Source organism: Myodes glareolus, chromosome X (genome assembly GCF_982192425.1).
Source record: "Myodes glareolus chromosome X, mMyoGla1.1, whole genome shotgun sequence".
NCBI lineage: Eukaryota > Metazoa > Chordata > Mammalia > Rodentia > Cricetidae > Myodes > Myodes glareolus.
The window spans coordinates 100,959,486-100,973,140 of NC_142053.1; the positions used below are offsets into that span (position 1 = coordinate 100,959,486).

At 40.0% G+C, this 13,655-nt stretch overlaps 1 pseudogene; it reads left to right on the forward strand.

The window, feature by feature from the left end:
• The first annotated feature begins 12,526 nt into the window (after nucleotides 1-12,526).
• Nucleotides 12,527-13,306, forward strand: LOC125410326 (spindlin-2-like; annotated as a pseudogene).
• Nucleotides 13,307-13,655: the final 349 nt, after the last annotated feature.

Below are 13,655 nucleotides of genomic sequence, written 5' to 3' on the forward strand. Positions count from 1 at the left end.
CTTCTTGAAGAGACATTCTATCAGTCAATATTTCAGACCCTTTTTGACAGATTCTGATTAATACATTCAACAGTGTAAATTCTCCCAAATAATGTTTCAGCACCCACTGTCATTGATTGGGTTTTATGTGCTAAATTGGCTGTTTCCTTCTCCAGAGTGCTGAATCTTCCTTAAAGTAAATTACTGTCAGTCTGTACCATTTGCAAAAGTACTTCAGTTGACTGAGTTTTGATAGTTAAATTGTTTGTATCCTCCTTTAGATTCCCAACTTCTTTTTCAAGAAGCTTACCTGTCTGTATCATTTCTAAAAGTACCTCGGTTGACTGGGTTTTGTTAGTTAAAGTGTCATATCCTTCTTCATATTTCCAAACTCTTTCTTGATAAACATGGTATCAGTTCATAATGACTGTACAATTTATAAAAATGCCTCAATCTTAGCCATATTGTCAAACCATATTAAAAAAAACAATATTGAGGACAAGACTAATCCCCAGTATACAAATAGTGATGTAGAAGGAACATCATATAAGTCTTGTAAAAACTCACACATATGGTATAAATAAAGAGGCTATTGAAACCTTGGACTGTTATATTGTCTGCATACTGCTCTTTTATTTAGCAACTTATGATATATTTTGGATATTAAATCTTACCTGTGGTTTAAATAGCTGGATTAGGTACAATAACCATTACCTGCCAATAGGTGATGGGTACCACCTACAAAATCATACCCAGTAGGGCACAGCAGCACACTTGAATTCACATGTCTGGTCTGAAATCTGATTTTAGAGTACAAAGGTGAAAGATAAATCATAGACTATGAGCTCTGAAGATGTCTCTGGACCAGTGGAATAGGCAAATGCAAACAAATCATAAGAAAGTCATGGGACAACTGGTTCAGACTGGCAAAGCCTGTGTCTCACCTGAATGTTCACAGTTCACCATGGTGAGAGGCAAACAGCAGGTTATATGTTGACTTGAAGCCAATCTGAGTTATGTAAAGAGAAAATATAAATAACCATGACTGATCAATGGCAAGAAAAGCAAAGGCATGAGAATTTTTTATGAATTGTTGGCTCAATGCACAGGCCATGGCTGACTGAAGGAGGGCTTGTGCCAAGCTGAGTGCACTCCAGTGTCCTGCAGCAGAGACAAGGTGTTCTAAAACCAAGCGTGTGGGTGCCAGTTGATGACTTAAGTCACAAAACAACCCTGTACCACTTCAGAATTATGAATAATAAAATGATTGTATATTTAAGGGTAAAACTTACAGATCATTGTCCTAGATAACAGTCATTTGTGTGAACAAGAACAGTCTAGCAGCCAGAAGCGGGAGACAGAAGCAAGAGATGACAGGCACACATTTATAGCTACTTTTACAGTATAAGAGACCAAGCCCAAGTGGGCTGATCTCTTAAAGGCAATTGGCTGAAGTAGTTGAATGTGCTCCCACAGCACACACAGACATATACACAAACACCACCTCACATTGTTTCAGCAACTGCCTATTATGTAAGATTTACCACCTACCTCTACTCTTCCATCCAGCTCCCTGAGAAGTAGTGACAGAATTTCATAGGTTGAGCTGCCTTAATCTGTGTTCTATTGCTGTGAGAAAACATGATGACCACAGACAATTTTTCAGATTAAAATAAAACATTTAATTTGTGCTTACTTCAATTTCAGAGGATTAGTCCATTATCCTTGTTGAGAAGAGCATGATATCATGCAGACAGACATGATAGCTAAGAGTTATGTGTTAAGATGGACCTGAAGACAGCAAAATGAGAGAGACACTTGACCTGGTATGTCTTTTGTAACCTCAAAGCTTAACTTCAGTGACATACTCCTTTAAATCAGGCCACACTTTCTCTCACAAGGCCACATCTCCTAATCCTTTCAAATGGTTCTACTTCGCATGCATATATATATATATATATATATATATATATATATATATATATATGAGCCTGGGGCAATTCTTAAAAAGGAAAATATTTGAACAATGTGGTAGCTTACTGCTCAGAGGTTCAGTCCATTATTATCATGTTGGGGAACATAGGAGTGTGCAGGCAGACATGGTGCTGGCTCCATCTTGATAACAAAGCAATAGGAAGTAGACTGACATACTGGGTGTGGCTTGGGCATACATGAGACCTCAAAGTCCACCCATACAATGACATCACTCTACCTGGAATGCACTTTCTTCTTTACTGCTACCAAAGGGCCACACTCTCATTACCTTTATGTTTTCATTCCAAAGTTAGAGGATCCTGGAAACCCTTCCTGGACACTCTGTTTTTCTGTAAAGAGCATTATATAAAGTGGCATGGGATAGGAACTCACTCTCTTTCTGTTATGGTTAAAGTAATACACTACTGGTCCCTGACTGGTAGCAGTAAACAGCAGGTGTGAGACCAAGGTGGGCCATGAAAGCAGTCAATCCCAGACAGGGAGCCACATGACAGATGAGAGAAAGAGACCTATTAGGCACACCATGCATAGAAAGTGGATATTTATTTAGTGGTTTATAGAGGGGAAAGATAAAGGAGGTAAGGAAAGGGGGAGAAGAGCAGAGTGAGAGGCAGAGAGAAAGGAAAAAAAACAGAGAGAGAGAGAGAGAGAGAGACAGAGAGACAGAGAGAAAGAGAGAGGAGGGGGAAGGGGATAAGTGGGGAGAAGGGGGAGAGGCAGATGCTGCCTCTTTAGGAGAAAGATGAAAAGGAAGAAACTAAGGCTGGAAGCTGAAGGAAGATCTGCTTGCCTCAGCAGATGGGGAAGAGAGTATGTGGGGCTTGTCTCAAAATGGTCACATGACAGACCATTACAATCACACAACATGAGGAAATAATTGTTCCAGCATTTCAGTATGACAATTTAAAAGAGGTAAGAGCTCTCTAATGGCTTGGTTGATTTGCTTTTCTGACCTATAGTTTGACCCCCAATATTTGCCTCAGGGTTTTTATTGTTTGTGCTACACCCAAAAATAAATTTATTTTCCTTGCTACTTCATAACTGTAATTTTGCTTCTGTTATGAATCATAATGTATTTTTGGAGATAGAGGTTTGCAAAGGGATCCATGCCTCACAGGTTGAGAACTGTTGCTCTAGAGGAACAGAACTGATAATATAGAATGTCATAAAGGGGTTGTATTACATAAGTTTACACAATATAGGCTGATTAGCTCAACAACGGCTGTCTGCATACCAGACAGGCTAAGAGCCTGGTAGCCTTTTTATCCATGGAGCTAGATACCACAGAATTCCCATTCTAATGCTGGAAACCTAGAGGATTTCTGAAGTGCATCTGGTCCTCAGTTTATGATGAAAGTCTGAAGAAACTGGTTTCTAAAGGCAACAAAGAATGGTAGAACAGAGGCAGTGGGAGCCTCAGAGTAGGTATACTCATTAGCAGGAAGTGAATTTAGGCAGACAGAAGGAACACCAATTTTCTGTCAGGTCTTTTTACACATGCACTGCAGCCAAAATGTATTGCCCACTTGCCTGGGAGAATATCCTCTGCTCAATTGATTTTTCCCAAAAATATTATGAAGTGTTGTGGAGGCCTGGAAATATAAGCCTATTTCCACCTTGACCAAAGGTCAGAGAATTGAATTTAATTCAACTCCTTCAAGGTTATTTTGCTTCTACAAGGTCCCACCTAGAGTTAGATTAGAGAGTTATTGTGTGGGAGAATTGTCTATAATCTGTCAATCATGTATTTTTAATAAAACACTGATTGGCCAGGCAGGAAGTATAGGCGGGTCAACCAGACAGGAAGTAGAGGCAGGGCAATGAGAATAGGAGAAGGCTAGGAAGGAGAAAGCACATTCCTCCATTCCTGCCCAGACCAAAGAAGAGGCAACATGTGAGCTGCCACGTTGAAATAGGTACCAAGCCATATGGCTAAAATAGATCAGAATAATGGGTTAATATAAGTCATAATAGCTAATAAGAAACCTGAGCTAATGGGCCAATCAGTTTATAATTTTATGGAGTCCTGCGTGTGATTTTCTTTGGGATACACTGGTTGTGGGGTACCGGGCCGGGCCAGAAACCCCAACAAGCTGAACCCTCATGCTACAAATGGCGTCCACGTGGTTAACTGCATCCACAGAAAGCCTGAGAAAGTTTGGGAAAGAATAGAGTAAAGCATGTTTTCTTTGTAGCAGCAGTTTCTCAGGTCTGCTCTGCTTATAAGAGGCAAGCAAATGTTTTCATCTAAGAGAGGCTTCCTGACTCAGCTTTAGCAGCAAAACTTTGTAGATCATTAAGAGATACTGCCACAAAACACTTAAATGGTGTTGATGAAAAGCTGAATGTATGCTTTTTGGTTTTCAGCCGTAGCAGGAAAAAAGCTGTGCTGTTTTAAAATGCTGACCGTCCTGCCAGGGCAAACTCTGACTCTTTCAGGCAGGCAGTCCGACTGAGTGTGGTCTGTGAGCGGAATGTTGCAACTTGCTTGCTGGCAGAGACCTTGAAATGCCATAGCCTTGTGGTGATAAAAATGGCCCCAGCAGTACCTCTGTCATGAGTCTGGAAAGCTAAGGAATAGGCTGGATCTAGCCATCAAAGCCACGGCTCTCCATATTGCTTATTAAATTAAAGGCTCATTTGGACAGAAAAAGAGAGATATACAGCAAAGAGAGATTCAAAGACAATGAAAACCTCTAAATGCTTTACAGTGTGTTAAAATATATGCAGGCTAAAAGTTAAACTTCTTAAAGTAAAATAAAAGAAAGAAAGAAAGAAAGAAAGAAAGAAAGAAAGAAAGAGAGTAGTTGGGTGTGGTGGTACACACCTTTAATCCCAACACTTGGGAGACAGTGGTAGATTGACCTCTGTGACTTCGGGGTGTGGAGGAACACACCTTTAATCCCAATGCCTGGGAGGCAGAGACAGACAGATCTCTGTGAGTCCAAGGTTTGATAGCACAGGCCTTTAATCCCAGCACTGGGGAGGCATAGACAGGCAGATCTCTGTGAGTTCAAGGACAGCCTGGTCTATAGAGTTATTCCAGGACAAAGAGATACAGAGAACCAGTCTCAAAAAGTAAAAGTAAAAATAAAAGAAATAGAGGTTAAAATAAAGCCGCATAAAGATGGAAAATACACAGAGAATCTTGATACTGTATGCTATTATGCTCTCTTTGAATTGTTTTAAGGCTGAGGAAGGAGCAACAGCTGCTAAAAGACTTTTTGTTTATAAATGCTGCTGAACTAACCCAAGGTAGTTATTTTGAAAATACCTTGGCTTCAAAACTGAAGTCAAAAGGTATGTTACTTTGGAGAAGAGATTTTGGTCTTGTTTCCACAGAAAATGAGAGGCTGTGGACTCATTCTGAGTTAAGAAAAATCAGGTTTGATAAAGGAAGACCACCTGAGAAATCTCTGATAGGAACAGATGGCCCAGATGTCAGAGTTCTACATCCAGAACAGATTCAAGACTGCTGCCTGAGATGATGAAGACTCACAGGATACTCCAGTCAGGACTTGATTATGACTCTAAATTTTCTTTAGGTCCCCATAAAATTATCAGCGCCCCCAACCAGCAGGAAGTAGGCGGAAATACTATGCCCACATTCCCAACAATTGGACTATGGGTATTCTCCTTTGTTTAAAAAAAAAAAAAGAAGGAAATGGTGCGGGAAAATTGTCTGTAATCTGTCAATCATGTATTTTAATAAAATGCTGATTGGCCAGGCAGAAAGTATAGGTGGGTCAACCAAACAGGAATTAGAGACAGGGCAATGAGAATAGGAGAAGGCTAGGAAGGAGGAAGCACTTTCCTCCATTCCTGCCCAGACCAACGAACAGGCAACATGTGAGCTGCCACACTGAAAAAGGTACCAAGACATATGGCTAAAATAGATCAGAATAATGGGTTAATATAAGTCATAATAGCTAATAAGAAACCTGAGCTAATGGGCCAATCAGTTCACAATCTTTTGGAGTCCTGTGCGTGATTTTCTTTGGAGCTTGCCAGCTACAGGGTACTGGGCAGGACAGAAACTCCAACATGCCAGCCCTCATGTTACAGAGTTATCCTTTCTCAAGGTTACTTTCAGCAGATGTGGCTAATAGCCAAAATTTTAATCCACAAAGATGGAATCAGATCCGTTCCTACCTCAAACAAAATTCTAAGAATCCAATTCTAAGTTCCAGTTCCCTTAATGGAGATAACTTGGAATTCCACCCAGAGAGTGCCTATAGAATGTTTTGGTCTAGGGTGTGAGTGGGACTTGTTTTGTCCTAGCAACAAGACGTTTTACTGTGGACACAGCCTGCCACCTTCAATTGGTATGTTCATTTCCTTGTATCGTGCTAATGCAGTCTTTAATCTTTTTCCTACCTTTTGGGGTCAGAGGTATTTTAAGCGGTTGAAAATCAAACGTGGGCAAATTTCAGTACTCACTGGAATTCTCTCCAGATACTATTCTATGTTTCTTCATTTCATTACTTTCATTCATGTCTTCATATTCTTTACTATATTGCTAAATCCCCACAACTCTACCCTGGTAAGAGGTAATTTTGTCAAGGCTTGTCCCTGACAAAGTGTGTCTCAATTGATCTCAGAACTGGTCAAAATTAAGCATAGCAGAAAGTTATTGAAACATATAAGAAAACTAGTGTGGGGCCTGACTTTGGGATATTTGAAGAATCCTCTTATATTATACTAAATTGTTCTTTAATCAGAGTGTTTATTTCACTCAGGATCTCTGCCTTTAGAAAGGGCTTGTAGTTGGTTAGTATCAATTTTAGAGATTGCCTCCAAAACACTTTGTACTTGATGTACTATTTCTTTCACAGAAAGTCTTTACTTGCCTTCTTTCAGTGTAGCATGCACATATGGAATAATGAGCATGCATGCTGTATTACTTAAGTTGAGGATTATAAAACAAGGCAGATTCTCATTACTTTGCATACTGTATTGACGAGTTTTTATGTCAACTTGACACAAGTTAAGGTTATCCCAGAAGAGGGAAGCTCAACTGAGAAAATACCTCCATGAGATTGGCTTGTAATCAAGCCTGTTGGGGCATTTTCTTGCTTGATGATTGTTGTGGAAGGGACTAACCCACTACAGGTAGTCCCATCCCTGGGCAGGTGGTCTTGAGTTGTATAAGAAGATAGGCTGAGCAATTGTCTTAGGGTTTACTATTGTTGTGAAGAGAAGCCATGACCATGACAACTCTTATAAATGAAAACACTTAATTGTGATCATTTGCTTACAGTTCAGAGGTTCAGTCCATTATGAAGGGTAGCAAGTAGGCAGATGTGGTGCTGAAGCTGAAACAAGTCATTTCCTCCCCAAGTTGCTTTTGTTCATGGTCTTTGGTCACAACAATAGCAACCCTAACAAGATCTTGACCCATGTATAGTTGAATAAATCAATAGCCTTTGCATACCTTTGGCCTACTAAAGAGTAGTCTTTATATTTTCTAAAATCCTGTCAGGTTCTGTGTCAATAAAACTTGCACAGTATGGAGTTCTTAGACACTTACAAGCCTGTTAATTTCCTAAAATAAATGCAGACTAGCTCTAGAACCTCTTTCCTTGGCATGAAACTTCGTAGTTAGTGTTCATGGTCACATTTAATCTTCCAGGCAAGGCTGATCCTTCTATGGCCTGGAATTATTTTTTGCATCTTCAGGCAGCCTTTTGGAAATCTAGTTCTTTAGAGTCTACAGTGAGGGGAGCTTACTGTTTTTGTTCAGGCCTTGAGAAATCAAAGAATGAATTTGAGGAGTTCAGTTTTAAGCAAAAATTGTTTGTGTAAATTTTCAAAATCTATCATAGGCAATTGTAAATTCTTTGTTTGAAAGGGGCATTAGTAAAGTTGCCCTTTCCAAGACAACCAGTGCATTCCAGTTTCAGAAGAAGCTGCAGTGGAGGACTCAGAGGCCTCTTATGTGGGACATACTCTTAATGAATATTCACATTCCACTTGGAGACCTCCTTAATAGTGGGTGCTGGGTGGCACTCAGCCAAGGCTTTTTCACATACCTGTGCTTTTGATCACCTTATCATGAGTTACACTGCTCTGTAACTTTAACTTTTGTGCAATGTTTAGCTAAAGCTTGGGTAAAACTCGAACACTCTTCAGATCAATATGTGTCTATTTAAAGTCTCTCCCCTTCATCCTGCCTACAACTTCATGAATTCAAATATAGTAGGTTAGGGATGCTTTTGTTCAAGTTTTTTCTCATTTATACTGATAATATATGTATTTTATACTGGCACCACTTCTTGGCAATAAATGGAGTAGTAGAAAAATTATTAACTTCTTTTATGATTTTTGATTACATTATCAAAGATAGTGAATAATATGCATAAGAGCCTGAGGGTCAATGTAAAATAGATAAATACATTATAGCTTAAATTCTCAGGAATATGGGCTGAGTGTATAGCTCAACAGAAAGAGCAGATTCCAAGCATGTGTGAGTTTCTCTATACTGTCTGCCCAGCTTCTATCATTTAGTTTATTCACCTCCTCTACTCATAATAGGTAACTCTAACTGAGGCAGAGAATTCCAGGAGAGCACAACTGAGTTAGTCACCTGGGCCAGAGCAGACCTGAGACAAAACAAAAATCTACAGAAGCAGGTACAAGGGAGCAACTGCTGAGGGAGTGGGTAAGAGCCAGAGACTACTGTGGGTCAGGGCATGAATCTGAGACCTTTGAGGGAGTAGAACTGAGCCAGGACCCCTGTGGGTCTTTGATAAGTCTGGGAACTTCGAGGAACTAGGCCTGAGCCAGGAACGCTGTGTGTCTGGGTATGAATCTGGGATCTCTGAGGGAGTAGGCCTGATCCAGGACCTCTGTTAATCCAGGCGTTGGTTGGAGACCTCCAAAGGAGTAGGCAGGAACCAGAAACATCTGTAGGTCTGGGCATGAGTCTGGTACCACTGAGGGAGTAGGCCTGAGCCAGCAGAATGTAAATCTCCATCATTCTGGATTGGCAATATATATTTAGATATGACAGCAATAAAGTAAATAATAAATGACATACTATTGTATTGTATTGTATCACAAATGAAGCGTTTTTCTAAAATGAAGGTTTTAAGTTTCAAAGCACACTAACAAGAAACTGGAAGGACAAAGCACACAATGAGATAAACTATTTATTTGTCACGTATCTGATGAGAGATTTATTTAGATACTTTACAACTCAACAATAAAAGACAACCCAATAAAATAGAGAAATTATCTGAATATATATTAATCTAAAAAGAGTAAAAGTGCTTGCCATCACAAGGAAATGCAAATCATTACACAATGAGATAATACATCACAAATAGTAGAATGGAAACGATGAAAAGTCAAGCAACACTTGTTGAGAGTCTTTGAGACAATGGAATTCTTATGTATTTGTGACTATAAACTCTCACAACCATTTCGGAAACCACTAGTGATACTTCATATAATTAATTATAAAACTACTATATGGTCAAACAGTTCTTCCCTTAATATAAAATCTAACAGAAATAAAATCAAATCTAAATAAAATATGTACAAAATGTACACAATTATACAGCAGCTTTATTCATATTAGTTCAATATAGAACAGCACAACTATCCATCAAAAGGTAATCAAATAAAAATATGGTTTGTCCACAGCCTTTGTCATATTTTCACTATTATAATACAGGTCAACTTAAAAAGAATATATAGTTTTGGAGGTTTCAACACATGATAAATTGATTCAACTGCTTTGTACCCATGATGGCCCAATGCATTACTATGTGGTCATCATGGTGGAAGACAATTTTTCCCATAGCTTGACATGAAATGAAGAAAAGGCAGGCACTGGAGTCATACTATCTCTTCTGAGTGCATATCTTACATAAGCTCTTACTTGGTTTCATCTCTTAAAGATAGACTTCAGATTAATTGATTATGGAATATTATGCTAACAGACACAAAAAGACCAAAAGGGCCAAAAGGTAGAGTCCAAATACTGAGAAGGAAACTGGCGAAGAGCCCTTGTCTTAGTTAAGATTTCTACTGCTTTGAGGAGACAATATGAAAATGGTCAGTCCTATCAAAGCAATACCTGAGTCCTTGGTACCAAAGTGTATATGACTTAGGATTTCTATTGCTGTTAAGAGACACCATGACCACATCAACTCTTATAAAGGACGTATTTGAGGTGGCAGCTTACAGTCCAGACGTTTAGTTCATCCTCAAAATAGAGCAAAATGTGGTAGCATTCAGACAGACATGGTTCTGGGGATGGAATTGAGAGTCCAACATCTTGATACACAGGCAGCAGAAGGAGAATGCCACACTGGGCCTAGCTTGAGCATCTGAGACCTCAAAGCCTGGCCCCAGTGACATACTTCCTTCAACAACGTCACCCTACTTTAACAAGGCAATATATCCTAATAGTAACACTACCATTGAGCCTATGGGAGCCATTTTCTTTCAAACTACCAAATTCCTTGCCCTGGCCCCCACAGGCCAGTAGCATTAAGTCCAATTTTAAAAGTTCCTATAGTCTATAACAGTCTCAAACTTGTTTAAAAGTCATTATGTTCAAAGTCTCTTCTGAGATTCATGCAATCTCTTAACTGTAATCCCCTGTAAAATCAAAGTGATAAAGCAGGAGACATAAAAAGGAGACATAGTGAGGAAATACTGGACCAAAGCAAAATTTAAAAATAGCTGAGCAATCTTCAAACTCTGCATCACCATATCTGATGTCAAAACACTCTTCACATCTTTAATTCATTCAGCCTTGTTGACTGCAACACACTTTTTTCTCTTCCGCTGGTCCCCGAAGATACCTTTTGCAGGTATCCCATGACTCTGGCATCTCCAGCACCTTGGTGTATCCAAGGCAATCCAGGCTTCAACTTTATAACTTTACACAGTGTCCTCTCTAGGTCACCATGTACAGACACCCCTGACACATGCATTGCCTCAGCAGTCTTCCTTAGTCATGGAGGGCAATTCCATAATACCTTTCTCCTACCCTTCATTTTAAAGCTGGTGCTGCATGGCCAAAGCTGCCAAGTTCTTCTGTTTGCTGAGCCTGAAACATGGCCCACATGTTCACTTACATCTTCACCATCTTAAAGTGTTCAACTGTTTTTCTAAACCATATTCCTCCAAACAAAAATATGGTCTGTCCTGTCATCCTGACTAGAACCATGAAGGCATGCAGGCTGACATAAACCTGGAAAAGTAGCTGAGACAGTTCTACATCTGGAACCATAAACAGTAGAGAGAGACAGAAACACTAGGCTTGGATTGAGCAAATGAAACCTCAAAGCCTGTCCCCAGTGACCCACATCCTCCAACAAAACCACACCTGCTCCAATAAAGCCACACCTCCTAATAGTACCACTTCCTAAGTGGCTATGGAGATCATTTTGTTTTCAAACCGCCACAGTAAGGATTCCAATTTCAGGTGTGAGTTTTAGCTGTGACCTTCGAGAAACTATGGCCTATCTGCTGATACCTGTCTATAAAGACAGAATGTACATTCTCTTACATTGTCATTGAGAATAGACCTCTTTAAAAAAATCAATAGTTTCTTAGTAGACTCCTATACTTTAAATATTGAATCAAAATTATTATTCTTTTACCACTTAGTCATTTTTTTTTCTTTAAAAGCAGCTGTGCTGTTAACGTTCTTGTTTCTGATTCATGATTTATTATTTATGGCATTGGATGTGTTTATTTGTTTTTTGTTGTGTTTTATTTTACTATATTTTATAGTTTTAATGAATCAAATAGCAACTCAAGAATGGATTTGATGATATACAATTATATAAAAATATTAGGGCAGAGCTAGGCAGTGGTGGCACATACCTTTACTCCTAGCACTCAGTAAGCAAAGGCAGGTAGAATTCTGTGAGCTCAAGATAAGCCTGATCTACAAGAGCTAGTTCCACGACAAGCTCTAAAGCTACAGAGAAACCCTGTCTCAAAAAACAAAACAAAAACAAACAAACAAAAACAGAGAAAAAAACAAAACAAAAAATATTAGGCTAGGTGGTGGTGGTGCAAGCCTTTAATCCAAGGACTTGGGAGGCAGAGGCAGCTAGATTTCAGTGAGTTCAAGGCCAGCCTGGTCTACAGATTGGCTTCTAAAGCAGGCAGGAGTGTTACACAAAGAAACCTGTTTCGAAAATCCAAGAAGAAAAAAATATTAAATTATTACTCCCGTATTTGATAAAGAAACCAAATCTTAATTCACAGATTAGAAATTGCTTATTTTTTTCCTGAAAACAGTTGAGCTTAAGAGTCCTGTTCCAGCATTTCGGAGGACCAAATCCTGATCCATATCCTCTGCCCCACTATAGCTTGCTAGCCCTTCCCAAAAAACACCAGGGGACCCAGGAGAGCGCAGCACAGCAGCAGGAACCCAGCCAGGTGTCCAGCATTGCCCTCAGGCTCCGGGGAGAGGCGGTTATGGACCTGGCCTCTGGAGTGGATTCATCTAACTGGGGGAGGGGGACAAGTTGGTCATTTATCCCCTTAACTAACAGTCTCTTCCCTTTTCCCCAACGCAGCCATGGACCCAGGCACCAGCACCCGGTATTTCTGCAGATGCAGCTGCTAGACAAGAGTACTGTGACAACTACACCAACGAAACTGCAAACTTGAACAAGAAAAAACCTAAGCAGAAGAGGCAGAGGAGCATATCTTCATCCCTAGCCCAAAGGAAAATTGTGGGCTGCAGAATTTCTCACAAGTGGAAGAAAGGGGATGGGCCCATCACTCATTGGAGAGGGACAGTTCTGGATCAGGTGCCCATAAATCCCTCTCTCTATCTGGTAAAATACGATGGAATAGACTGTATCTATGGATTGGAACTCCACCAAGATGAAAGAGTGTTTTCCCTTAAAGTGCTCTCTGATTCAGTAAAACCATCCCCAGTCCTGATCCCAACCTGGGTGATACCAGAATTGGAAAAGCGGTGGAACACTTATTTGAGGGTGAGCATGGCTCAAAAGATAAATGGAGGATGGTTCTGGCCTGAGCGCCCATCCTTAATGCCTTCTTTTACATTACCTATATGAATGACCCCATCTTATACGTGTACCAGCTTCTGGATGATTATAAAGAGGGCGAAATCTGAATCATGCCAGAGTATAATGAAATTCCTCCAGTAGATGTGGACCTGGAATTTATGGATGGTCTGATAGGAAAACATGTGGAATATACCAAAGATGACGGCTCCAGAAGAGTGGGCAAGGTGATTCACAAAGAAGAAGCCAGACCATCGGTGTACTTTATCAAATTTGATGATGGTTTTCATATCTGTGTCTATGACTCTGTGGAAAATATCTAATTGGCAAAGATATGGCGCCACAACTGTTGAAATAAAGTTGTCATTTCTAGACGTTCAGAGACTGCTGCTTTTAAGTGAGTTGGGAACTCGCCGTGGCATAAGTTTGTCCTGACGAATGCATATTTCTGTGGGTATGACATGCTGTATGTAAACACTTTGCCTTGTAGAAAACACTGGGTTTGCTTGGTGGGTAGAACAGGGAAGGAGGGAACATCTGTCAATTCTGCCTGTGAGGGAAGGGAGCTAGTGTCATCTAAGGGTTTCTCTGTAGATTTGGAGTCTGTTCTGGAACTAGACTTGTAAACCAGGCTGGCCTCGAACTCACAAAGATCTGCTTGCCTCTGCATCC